The sequence below is a fragment of the Myotis davidii genome, unplaced genomic scaffold, assembly GCF_000327345.1.
Source record: "Myotis davidii unplaced genomic scaffold, ASM32734v1 scaffold1380, whole genome shotgun sequence".
Lineage (NCBI taxonomy): Eukaryota > Metazoa > Chordata > Mammalia > Chiroptera > Vespertilionidae > Myotis > Myotis davidii.
In genome coordinates, this window is record NW_006291969.1 from 107,422 (window position 1) to 118,840 (window position 11,419).

Here is an 11,419-nt window from a genome sequence, read left to right on the forward strand (position 1 = left end):
GTTCGGGCTGACTTTTAACGGGGGAGTGGGGAACCCGGGGTGTAAGTGTGACCTCAGTGTCCGAGGAAAGAAAGGAATCGGCCAGAGTATGGCCGCTAAGGAAGGGGATGAGCGAGGGCACATCCCAGCTCGGCCTCCCCGGGAGGGCACGCGCCTCGTCGGAGGGACCCCGTAAGTGGGCGCCGGGGGCGGGCCCCGCAGCCCGGGCTCCCTTCGTGCCCACCAGGGCTGGAGTGGTTGGCTTGGGCGCCGGGGCGCTCGGTGCCGATCGTGTGTGCGTTCTTGTGCGCGCTTGAAAGACTGGAACTTTGATTGCATTCTAGAATCTAAAGGCGTTTTCCAGGACTGTTCCTCCCCGCGTATATTATGAAATCTTGATCCGCCTATTTTTCTTCCACTAGAGGTTACTGTGAGCTACTGAGCTGGGTTTTTTGTTTGTTTGTTTGTTTGTTTTTGTGGTGGTAATGAAATGTTTAATCTTGCACATGATTTTTTTCCTACGTTAATCAAAATTGTTACCAAGAGTGTTTTATGCTCCTTTTTTTTGTTTGTGTTTTTTTGTTTGTTTAACTCAATAGCATTTCCATCGAAGGTTGTGTCTTGAATCTTGTTACTTCAACTAGATAAAAACAGCAGACAAGTCACCTGGGGTAGAGAGGAACCTTTTTTGCATGTGGTCAGCATAATGAGGTTAACTTTACACAAAACAGCCTGAAGGTTTTTTAATTAAAAGAAAGGATTTAAGGGTTCTTTTCTCTTCTACTACTCTTCTACCCCAACACCACCCCAAAGCAAGCAACCTCTCCCCCCCCTCGCCCATTTTTTTAAGTATCTTTCTCTTACACACACACAATATCTTTCACTTTCTTGATGTAAAATTATGAGCCCTCTGTTGGACAGTAGGGTGGAGATAGAAATCCTGCTTCGGGGTTTCTTACCATGAAGTCCCTGTGTGAGTGGAGGGTGAAAACTGGATAAAGCAAGATCAGCTGTGGTCTCTCTAAATGACCTCAAAACACAAAAGTTGTCACAGCTACCTTGGAGAGCTACGGAGTAGAGCTTGAGTTTACTTATAGATGTTGTTTCCTAACCCCAGTTTATGCCAGCCCTGGAATTTACTCCAACCCAGTGCATCTGAAACCCAGAACAGTGAAAATCTCGCTAAAGTCATACACTAAGGGGCCTAGCAAAGGCTGGAGCAGAGGGCCTTTGATCTTCTCTAGTGCTTACCAAACCACTAGCCATGAAACCAAGTTTATTGCAGATGTCTAAACATCAGTTTGTGTTAGCATATTTTACTAGCAATATGGCAGCAGAAATTTTAGGATAAAATCTGCTGCAGCACAATTAGGTATTGGCTACTATAAGATTGATTGAGTGGTGTCTGATTTTCTTCAAGCTTGATGTATGGGTGATGTAAATTGAATACTCTGTTTTGTAATTCTTGGCTTTAAAAAACAATGCAGGAAATGAGTATGACAAAAATCAGTATACCTTCCATTATGTTATTATAACTGGGGTTTATTTCCCTTAATAATAACTTTGAAGCATGGGCAAAATAATTGGAGTTAAAATTTCATGCAACATTGCAAGCTGGAAAAAGGGCATATGATGTACGATCATGTCACATAGAACTATATTTCAGTTAGATTTCACTTCTTATCCAACTAAGGGAAAGGGGGAAAAGTTACTTTTTAAAATTTTAACAAATTATAAGATTATTTTAAGATATATTTCTAACAGTAAGAATGCCCTAGCCATTTACATTTTATTAAAGCAGTAGTTATATTCTATGTAGACTATATTGGAAAAGTAAAAAACATTACCCCTTTTGACCTTTGCATCTATATGTAATCTTAAGAAAGCTTACGGACATGAGACATTTTGTTCAGGTGACTCAGTAGAAATTAATGGACATCAGTTAAACATAGTAGGACATGAAAAAGTCCAAGACGATCAATTTACCAAAATAGTTCTTTAATGCTTACCTTTGTCTTGAAGACACAAAAATGGTTTCTTGTCATATGAATTTTTAGTCCTGTAAAATTGCCAGTAGAAGGGTGGGGATATAGAAATCTTAAGTTTTTCCTTTTCCTTTTTTGTTTTAATTCAGTAGCTATTTCATTAGTAAAGAGTTCTATTTTCTTATTGTAGCTTGGTGTGTGCCTTGCCTAGTTTCACTTGATACTCTTCAGGAAGTATGTAGAAAAGAAAAGCTCACATGTAAATCGATTGGAATCACCAAAAGGAATCTAAACAATTATGAGGTGGAATACTTGTGTGACTACAAGGTAGTAAAGGTAAGGCAAATATCTAGTCCCTTAAAAGAGACTTAATTAGATTTCAGTATTTCATATGTGTAAAATAAAAAGAACCTTAAGTAAGCAAAGCTCTTCTTAATGTTTAAAGCCATAATAATTTATATGTCCTGTCTGTATTACCAAATAAAATTGAAAGGATTTTTAAGCATACGGTGTGCTTGCATTAGAATATTTGAAGTGCTTATATCATTCTACATCCAACTCTTGATTCTCTCTATGTGGGTTACCAGAGCAAATATTTTATCTCAGATTGGCTTCTCCTGGGATTCATTTTGTTCCTGAATCATATTTCCCCATATCACCTGAAATGAACTTAGAAATTCAAACCAATTTTTGTGTTACTGAATGTCCTCAGGAAGCAGCACCATTTATATTTCCTGCCAACATGTCAAGCTCCAGATATTAGTGAGGTTCTGTGGTGTACTAGAACAGTGTGGAGTTTAACGTGGAGTCATTTCTAGCCTCTGTTTAGTGTCTTAAGACTTCAGTAAAGTCACCTAACTTCTCTGGGACTTAACTTTATTACTATTCCTTTTAAAAATGACGGTATTGTTCTAAAAAGCTTTTTCAATCCAAATCTTACAATAAATTTTTGAGTAATCATCTCTATAGCCTATTCTCTCTCCAAGAACTCTGTTTTGATCATTAGTCTGTCATTTTTACAGATAATCAGGAATCTTGTTTAATTCTTTGTTTTTCTTCATCAGATTCCATATCGATTTAGTCATTAAATGCAGTTCTTCCTTTGAAATACCCATCTTTTGATATCACTGCCTTCCTTACTCGGTGGGATTTTATGATCATTGTTATGATCTTCACAACAACCTTCAAACCCAAAACAGCCTAATCATTTGTCTTCACAGTTTATAAACTCTGGCCTGAACAATCTAGCTGAGAATATTGTATAATCACACATATTGGCTCCACGAAAGCTTATTTCTTTTTTTTAATCTTTTGCTCTTTTCTTAATGTGTTTTTTTTTTAATATATTTTATTGATTTTTCACAGAGAGGAAGGGAGAGAGATAGAGAGAGTCAGAAACATCGATGAGAGAGAAACATTGCCCAGCCGCCTCCTGCACATCCCCCACCGGGATGTGCCCGCAACCCAGGTACATGCCCTTGACCGGAATCGACCCCGGGACCTCTCAGTCCGCAGGCCGACGCTCTATCCACTGAGCCAAACCGGTTTTGGCTTAATGTTTTTTTTAAAAAAATATTTTTATTGATTTCAGAGAGGAAGGGAGAAGGAGAGAGAGATAGAAACATCAAGATGAGAGAGAATCATTGATCTGCTGCCTCCTGCAGGCCCCCTATTGGGGACCAAGCCTGCAACCCAGGCATATGCCCTTGACCCGAATCAACCCGGGACCCTTCAGTCCACAGGCTGATGCTCTGTTCACCTTGCCAAACTGGTCAGGGCTTTTTATGTGTTTTTATTGATTTTAGAGAGAGAGGAAGGAAGGAGAGAGAGAAACAGCTATTGGCTGAAAGAAACATATCAGGCATGCTAAAGCTTATTTCTATTCTCATACTGCTCAATTCTACTTGATACGCTTTTTATTCTTCGCTTTCTTTTCTTTTTTAAAATATATTTTTATTGATTTCAGAGAGGAAGGGAGAGGGAGAAAGAGATAGAAACATTAGTGATGAGAGAGAATCATTGATTGACTACTTCCTGCATGCCCCACATGGGATGGAGTCCACAACCCAGGCATGTTTCCTGACAGGGAAATCAAACTCTGACCTCCTGCCTGGTTCATAGGTCAGTGCCAGCTGGGCTATTCTTTGCTTTCTTTCCCCATTCATGTCAGCAGTTTTCCCACCTTTTATCTCAGATTGGCTTCTCCTGGGATTCATTTTGTTCCTGAATTGTATTTCCCCATTATCACTTGAAATGAACTTAGAAATTCAAACTAATATTAGTGTTGCTGGATCTCCTCAAGAAGCAGCACTGTTTACCATAGTGGCTGCACCAATTTACAATCCCACCCTCTCATATTCAGCTGCAGACCTCTTCTATCTCAGTGAAAAGTAGGATCCCTCAAATATAAACTCTCAAATTACCTTCACACCAGTTATTTGTAGCTTCGCTTACTCATAGTTTTAGAAATATGACCATTTGTCTTTTTTGTTATCCATCCCCTTTAGGACTTTGCTTAATCTGTGATATCTTGTTTGCATCTCTCTTTACACTGATTTATCTCATTTGATAAACCTATCTCTATGACTGTTTTTGTAACTGGCAATTTGCACATCTTAATCCCTTCCCTTTTTTCACCCATTTCTCCAACTTTCCTCACATCTAGTAACCATCAATTTTTTTTCAAGATTTTTAAATTCATTTTTAGAGAGAGAAGGGAGAGGGAGAGAGAAACATAGATGTGAGAGTGATACATCGGTAGACTGCCTCCTGCACACACCCCCTGCCATGGATCGAGCCTGCAGCCCCGGGCATGTGCCCTAACCAGGAATTGAACCAGTAGCCTTCTGGTGCACAGGACGACGCCCAACCCACTGATCCACACTAGCTAGGGCTAGCAACCATCAATTTGTTCTCTATATCTATGAGCTTGTTTCTGTTTTGTTTTGCTTGTTTATTTTTTAGATTTCACATGTAAATGAAATTATTTGATACTTGTCTTTCTCTGTCTGACTTATTTCACTTAGCATAATAACCTCTAGGTCCTACCATGTTGTTGCAAATGGCAGCATTTCATTCTTTTTTATGGTTAAGTAATATTCCATTGTATATATGTGCCACATCTTTATTCATTTCGCTGTTTATGGACACTTAGGTTGCTTCCCTATTTTGACTGTTGTAAATAATGCTTCAACAAACAGGGGTATATATAGCTTTTTGAATTAGTGTTTTGGATTTTTTCAGCTAACTCCTTAGAAGTGAAATTGCTGGGTTATGTGATAGTTCTCTTTATTTTTTTAACTTTTTGAGGAACCTTCATACTGTTTTCCATAGTGGCTGCACCAATTTACAATCCCACTAGTAATGCACGAAGGTTCCCTTTCCTCCACATCCTCCCCAACACTTGTTATTTGTGGATTTATTAATGATAGCCATTCTGACAAGTGTGAGGTGATAGCTCATTGTGGTTTTAAATTGCATTTTCCTAATGATTAGTGATGTTGAGCATCTTTTATATTGTCCTTTGTAGATATGTCTATTCAGGTCCTCTGTCCATTTATTAATCAGATCTGTGTGTGTGTGTGTGTGTGTGTGTATGTGTGTGTGTGAAGTTGTATTTGTATATATATTGTACATAATATCCTTATGTATTTTGGATATTAACCCCTTATTGGATGTATCATTGGCAAATATCTTCTTCCATTCGGTAGATTGTCTTTTCATTTTGTTGATGGTTCCCATCACTGCAGAACCTGCTTAGTGTAGTCCTATTTGTTTATTTTTTCTTTTGTTCTTCTTGCCTGAGGAGACATATCCAAAGCAATATCACTAAGAGCAATGTTGAAGAGTTTACTTTGAGTTTATAGTTATTTGTGGATTTACATTTAAGTCTTTAATCCAGCGGTTCTCAACCTGTGGGTCGCGACCCCTTTGGGGGGTCGAACGACCCTTTCACAGGGGTCGCCTAAGACTATCGGAAAACATATATAATTACATATTGTTTTTGTGATTAATCACTATGCTTTAATTATGTTCAATTTGTAACAATGAAATTGGGGGTCACCACAACATGAGGAATGAAATTGGTCACCACAACATGAGGAACTGTATTAAAGTATTAAAGGGTCACGGCATTAGGAAGGTTGAGAACCACTGCTTAATCCATCTTGTAGATGGTATATGAAAGTGGTCCAGCTTCATTCTTTTGCATGTATCTATCAAGTTTTCCCTGTACCATTTATTGAAGAGACTGTCTTTCCCCATTGTATATTCTTTCCTCCTTTGTCACAGATTAATTGACCATATAGGCATGGGTTCATTTCTGGGTTCTCTGTTCTGTTCCCTTGATTTTTGTGTCTGTTTTTATGTCAGTACCATGTTATTTTGATTATTATATTAGCCTTGTAGTATAATTTGATATCAGGTAGTGTGATACTTCCAACTTTGGTCTTTTTTTTTTTTCAAGATAGCTTTGGATATTTGTGGTTTTCTGGTTCCAAATAAACTTTAAGATTATTTGTTCTAGTTCTGTAAAAAATGCTATTGGTATTTTGATCAGGATTGCATTGATTATGTAAATTGTTTTGGGAAATATGGACATTTTAACAATATGTAATATTCCTATATATGAGCACCAGATATCCTTCTATTTATTTGTATTTTCTTCAATTTCTTCTAGTGCCTTACAATTTTCCAAATATAGATCTTTTACCTCCTTGGTTAAATTTACTCCAAGGTATTTTATTCTTTTTCATGCAATTGTAAATTGGTTTATTTCCAATTTCTCTTGTAGTAGTTCATTATTGGTGTACAAAAATACGCCAATTTTTAAATTTTGTACTATGCTACTTAAAAATAAGTAGCATTGAATCATTTATTAGTTCTTATAGGTTTTTAGTGGATTCTTTATGGTTTTCTATGTAGTATGTCATCTGCAAATAATGGCATACAAGTGAATTTTACCAAACATTCAAAGAAGATTTAATACCTATTCTCCTCAAACTACTTCACAAAATTGAAGAGAAGGGAACCCTCCCTACCTCATTTTATGAGGCCAGTATTACCCTGATATCAAAATCAGACAAAGACTTTTTTTCCTAGTATATTTTTATTGATTTCAGAGAGGAACGGAGAGGGAGAGAGAGATAGAAACATCAATGATGAGAGAGACCATGGACTGGCTTACAAAATACTTCAGTATCTAACTCTATCATACATTTCAAAACTCTATTCTGAGCACTCCCCACAGCATGCTCTCTCCTACTATACCTGACCTCCTTATAAAAATAAAATAAAAAAATAAAATAAAATATGAGAATCATTGATTGGCTGTCTCCTGCATGTCCCCAACTGGGGATTGTGCCTGCAACCTGGGCATGTACCCAGACCAGGATTCAAACCATGACCTCCTGGTTCATATTTCAACGCTCAACCACTAAGCCACTCTGGCTGGGCCAGACAAAGACATTTTTAAAAAAGAAAAGTATAGGCCAATATCACTCTTGAACATGGCTGCAAAAATCCTCTCTCCAATGGTATGCTAAATGGACAATCTTGGTTTGTTCCTGATTTTTTTTTTTTTTTAAGAATAGTTTATTGATTTTGAGAGAGAAACATCACTGTGAGAGCACAGTATCGATAGGCTGCCTCCTGCACACCTCTTACCAAGGATTGAGCCCGCAACTGGGCATGTGCCCTTGACTGAGAATGAAAACGGCAACCTCGTGGTGCACAGGATGATGACCACTCAACTGAGCCACACCAGTCAGGGCTTGTCTTGTTCCTGATCTTAAAAAAAAGCTTTCCTCTTTACCATTGAGTATGATGATGGCTATAGGTTGTGAAATATGGCCTTTATACTGTTGAGTGTGTTCCTTCTATCTTCACTTTGCTGAGTTTTTACCATCAATGGATAATGTATTTTGTCAAATGCTTTTTCTGCATCTATTTATATGATCATACGATTTTTATACTTCATTTTTTATGTCATGTATCACATTGATTTGTAGATATTGAACCAGATTTGCATCCTGAGAATAAATCCCACTTGATCATAGTATATTATTTTTTTAATTATTGCTCAATTTAGTGTGCTAATTTTTTTTTTTAAAGAGCATGGGCTTTATTTTTTTTTTAAATTTTTTATTACAAAGGGTATTACATATGTGTCCATTTTTTCCCCCCACCCTAGACAGTCCTCTAGCCTCCCCTATCCCCCAGTGTCTTATGTCCATTGGTTGCTAATTTTTTATTGAGTAATTTTTTGTATCTATATTCAACTGAGATATTGGCCTATAATTTTCTTTTTTTGTAATATCTTAGTTTGGTTTTGTTATCAGGATAATACTGGCCTGGTATAATGTGTTAGGGAGCTTTCCCTCCTCTTCAGTATTTTGTAATAGTCTGAGAAGGGTAGGTATTGAATCTTTGAATGTTTGGTAAAATTCACTTGGGAAGCCATCTTATCCAGGACTTTGTTGGGAATTTTTTCTTCCTGATTGGATTTCATTAGTAGTTATCAGTCTGTTCAGATTTTCTTTTTCTTTCTGATTCACCCTTGAAAGATTATATGTTTCTTTTTTTTTAAATCCTCACCTGAGATGGATATAAATTGACTTCAGAAAGAGGGAAGGAAGAAGGAGGAGGAGGAGAGAGAGAGAATCATCAAGGAGAGAGAGAAATATCAATTGGTTGTGTCTTGTACACACTCCAACTAGGAATCAAACCTGTAACCTTTTTGGTGTACAGGATGATGCTCCAACCAATTTAGCCACCCAGCTAAGGTGGAAGATTCTATTTTTCTAGGAATTTATCTATTTCTTCAGTTTTTCCAGTTTGTTGGCATATACTTGTTGGTAGTATTTTCTTAAAATATTTTGTATTTCTGTGGTGTCAGTTGGTACTTCTCTTTCTTTCCTGGTTTTATTTGGGTCCTCTATTTTTTTTCTTCATGAGTTTGGTTAGAAGTTTATCAATTTTGTTTATCTCTTCAAAGAACCAGCTTTTGGTTTTATTGATATTTTGTAATTTTTGATTCTATTATTTCCACTCTAATCTTTATTATTTCCTTCTATTCAGTTTGGGCTTTTTTGTCCTTCTTTTTCTAGTTCCTTCAGGTTAAATTGTTTATTTTAGATTTTTCATGTTTCTTGAGGTAGGCCTATATTGCTATGAGTTTCCCTCTTACAACTATTTTGACTGTGTTCATAGATTTTGGGTCATTATGTATTTGTTTCCATTTGACTCAAAATATCTTTTGATTTCTCCCTTGACCTCGTTGTTAACCCATGTATTGTTTGGTAGTGTGTTGCTTAGCCTCCAAGTGTTTATGTTTTTCAGTGTTCTTAGAATTAATTTCTAGTATACCATTGGATTGGAGAAGATAAATGATATGGGTTTGATCCTTTTTAATTGATTGAGAATTATTTTGTGGCCTAGCATGTGCTCATTCCTGTGCACTTGAAAAGAATGTGTAGCCTGGCCGAGGTTGCTCAGTGGTTGAGCATCGACCGATGAACCAAGAGGTCACCAGTTCAAGTCCTGGTCAGGGCACATGCCTGGGTTGTGGGGTTGATTCCCAGTAGAGGTTGTCTATGAGGCAGTTGATCAGTGTTTCTCTTTCATTGATGTTTCTATTTCTCTATTCCTTTTCCTTCCCTTCTCTCTAAAATCGATTAAAACATATTTTAAAAAGAAAAGAATATTCTGCTGATTTGGAGTGAAATGCTCTAATCTACACTAATAAAAGACAAACATGCAAATTGATCGTACCTTTGCTACTCCTTAAGCCACACCCACCAGCCAATCAGAGTGACTATATGCAAATTAACTCAACCAGGATGGCGGCCGGCAGCCACAGAGCTGGAGCGAGCAGGAGGCTTGGTTGCCCCAATGATAAAGCTTCCCGGTCGCGGCGGCTCTGAGCTCCACTCAAAGCAACAAAGTTTCAATTATAGAAGATAAATAACCCCCAGATACCTGCTTTCAGCCAGCCGTGGCCACGGAACTGGAGCCTTGGGTTGCCTCTGGTGATGGAGGAAGCCAAGCCCTGGACCGCTCTGAGCTCCACTCCAGGCTACAAAGTTTCAATTATAGAAGGTAAATAAATCTCAGAAAAAAAAAGAAAAAAAGGAGAGGCTGGGAGTTTCCGTCGCTGGGAAGGCTTGGCCAGCCTGAAAATGGCCCTCAGCCCCTCACCCAGGCTGGCCAGGCACCCCAGTGGCACCCCCACCCTGAAGGGCAAACCAGCCAGCCCCCACCCATGTACCAGGCTTCTATCCTATATAGTAAAAGGGTAATATGCAAACGGACCCTAACAGCAGAACTACTGGGAATGATTGGTCACTATGGCACACACTGACCACCAGGGGACAGACGCTCAATGCAGGAGCTGCCCCCTGGTGGTCAGTGCACTCCCACAGGGGGAGCTCTGCTTATCCACAAGCCAGGCTGACGGCTGCCAGTACAGCGGTGGGGGTGGGAACCTCTCCCACCTCAGCAGCACTAAGGATGTCTGACTGCATTTAGGGCTCGTCCCCACTCGCAAGTGGACATCCCCCGAGGGCTGCTGGGCTGCCAGAGGGATGTCTGATTGCCAACTTAGGCCCAATCCCCTGGGGAGCAGGCCCAAGCCAGCAGGTGGTCATCCCCCGAGGGGTCCCAGACTGCGAGAGGGCACAGGTGGGCTGAGAGACCCCCTCCCCACCCCCCCGAGTGCACACATGTTTGTGCACCGGGCCTCTAGTATTATTATAATTTACTAGAGGACTGGTGCACAAAATTCATGCATGGGGGGTGGGGGGGTGCCTCAGCCTGGCCTGCACCCTCTCACAATCCAGAACCCGTTGGGGGATGTCTGACTGCTGGTTAAGGCCCAATCCCTATCCCGCAATCCAGGACTGCTGGCTCCTAACCGCTCATCTGCCTGCCTGCCTGATGCCCCTAACTGCTCACCTGCCTGCCTGATCGCCCCTAACCGCCTCTCCCTCAGCCCCCACCGCCAGGGCTTCATCCGGAAGGATGTCAGAATGATGTCCAGAAGGTCGTTCGGCTGTCCTAATTAGCATATTGTGCTTTTATTCTTATAGATATCCATCTGGTCTAATATGTCATTTAAGTCTACTGTTTTCTTACTGATTTTCTAACTCTGACTTTGATATGTTGATCTCTTTCTTATATCTGTCAATATTTGCTTTATATGTTTAGATGCTTCTATATTGTGTGTATAGATGTTTGCAAGCATTATATGCTCTTTTTGGATTGATCCCTTTATCATTATAAAATACCCTTCTTTATTGGTTATGTCCCTTGTTTTAAATTCTGTTTTGTCTGATATAAGTATTGCTGTCCCAGCTTTTTTTTTTTCATTTCAGTTTGCATGACATGTTTTTTCAACCTTTTACTTTCAGTCTGTGTGTAATTTCTTCTCCTCCCCCTCTCCTTCCCCCTCCCCCCTC

General features: G+C 39.2%; 1 protein-coding gene across 1 annotated transcript in view; it reads left to right on the plus strand.

Moving 5' to 3' along the window:
- The first annotated feature begins 2,136 nt into the window (after positions 1 to 2,136).
- Positions 2,137 to 11,419, plus strand: part of SUV39H2 (suppressor of variegation 3-9 homolog 2) — a 31,228-nt gene continuing 21,945 nt past the window's right edge. The window contains exon 1 of the mRNA XM_006765314.2: positions 2,137 to 2,300. The gene's annotated coding sequence lies outside the window, so the exon portion shown is untranslated. The remainder of the gene's footprint in view (positions 2,301 to 11,419) is intronic.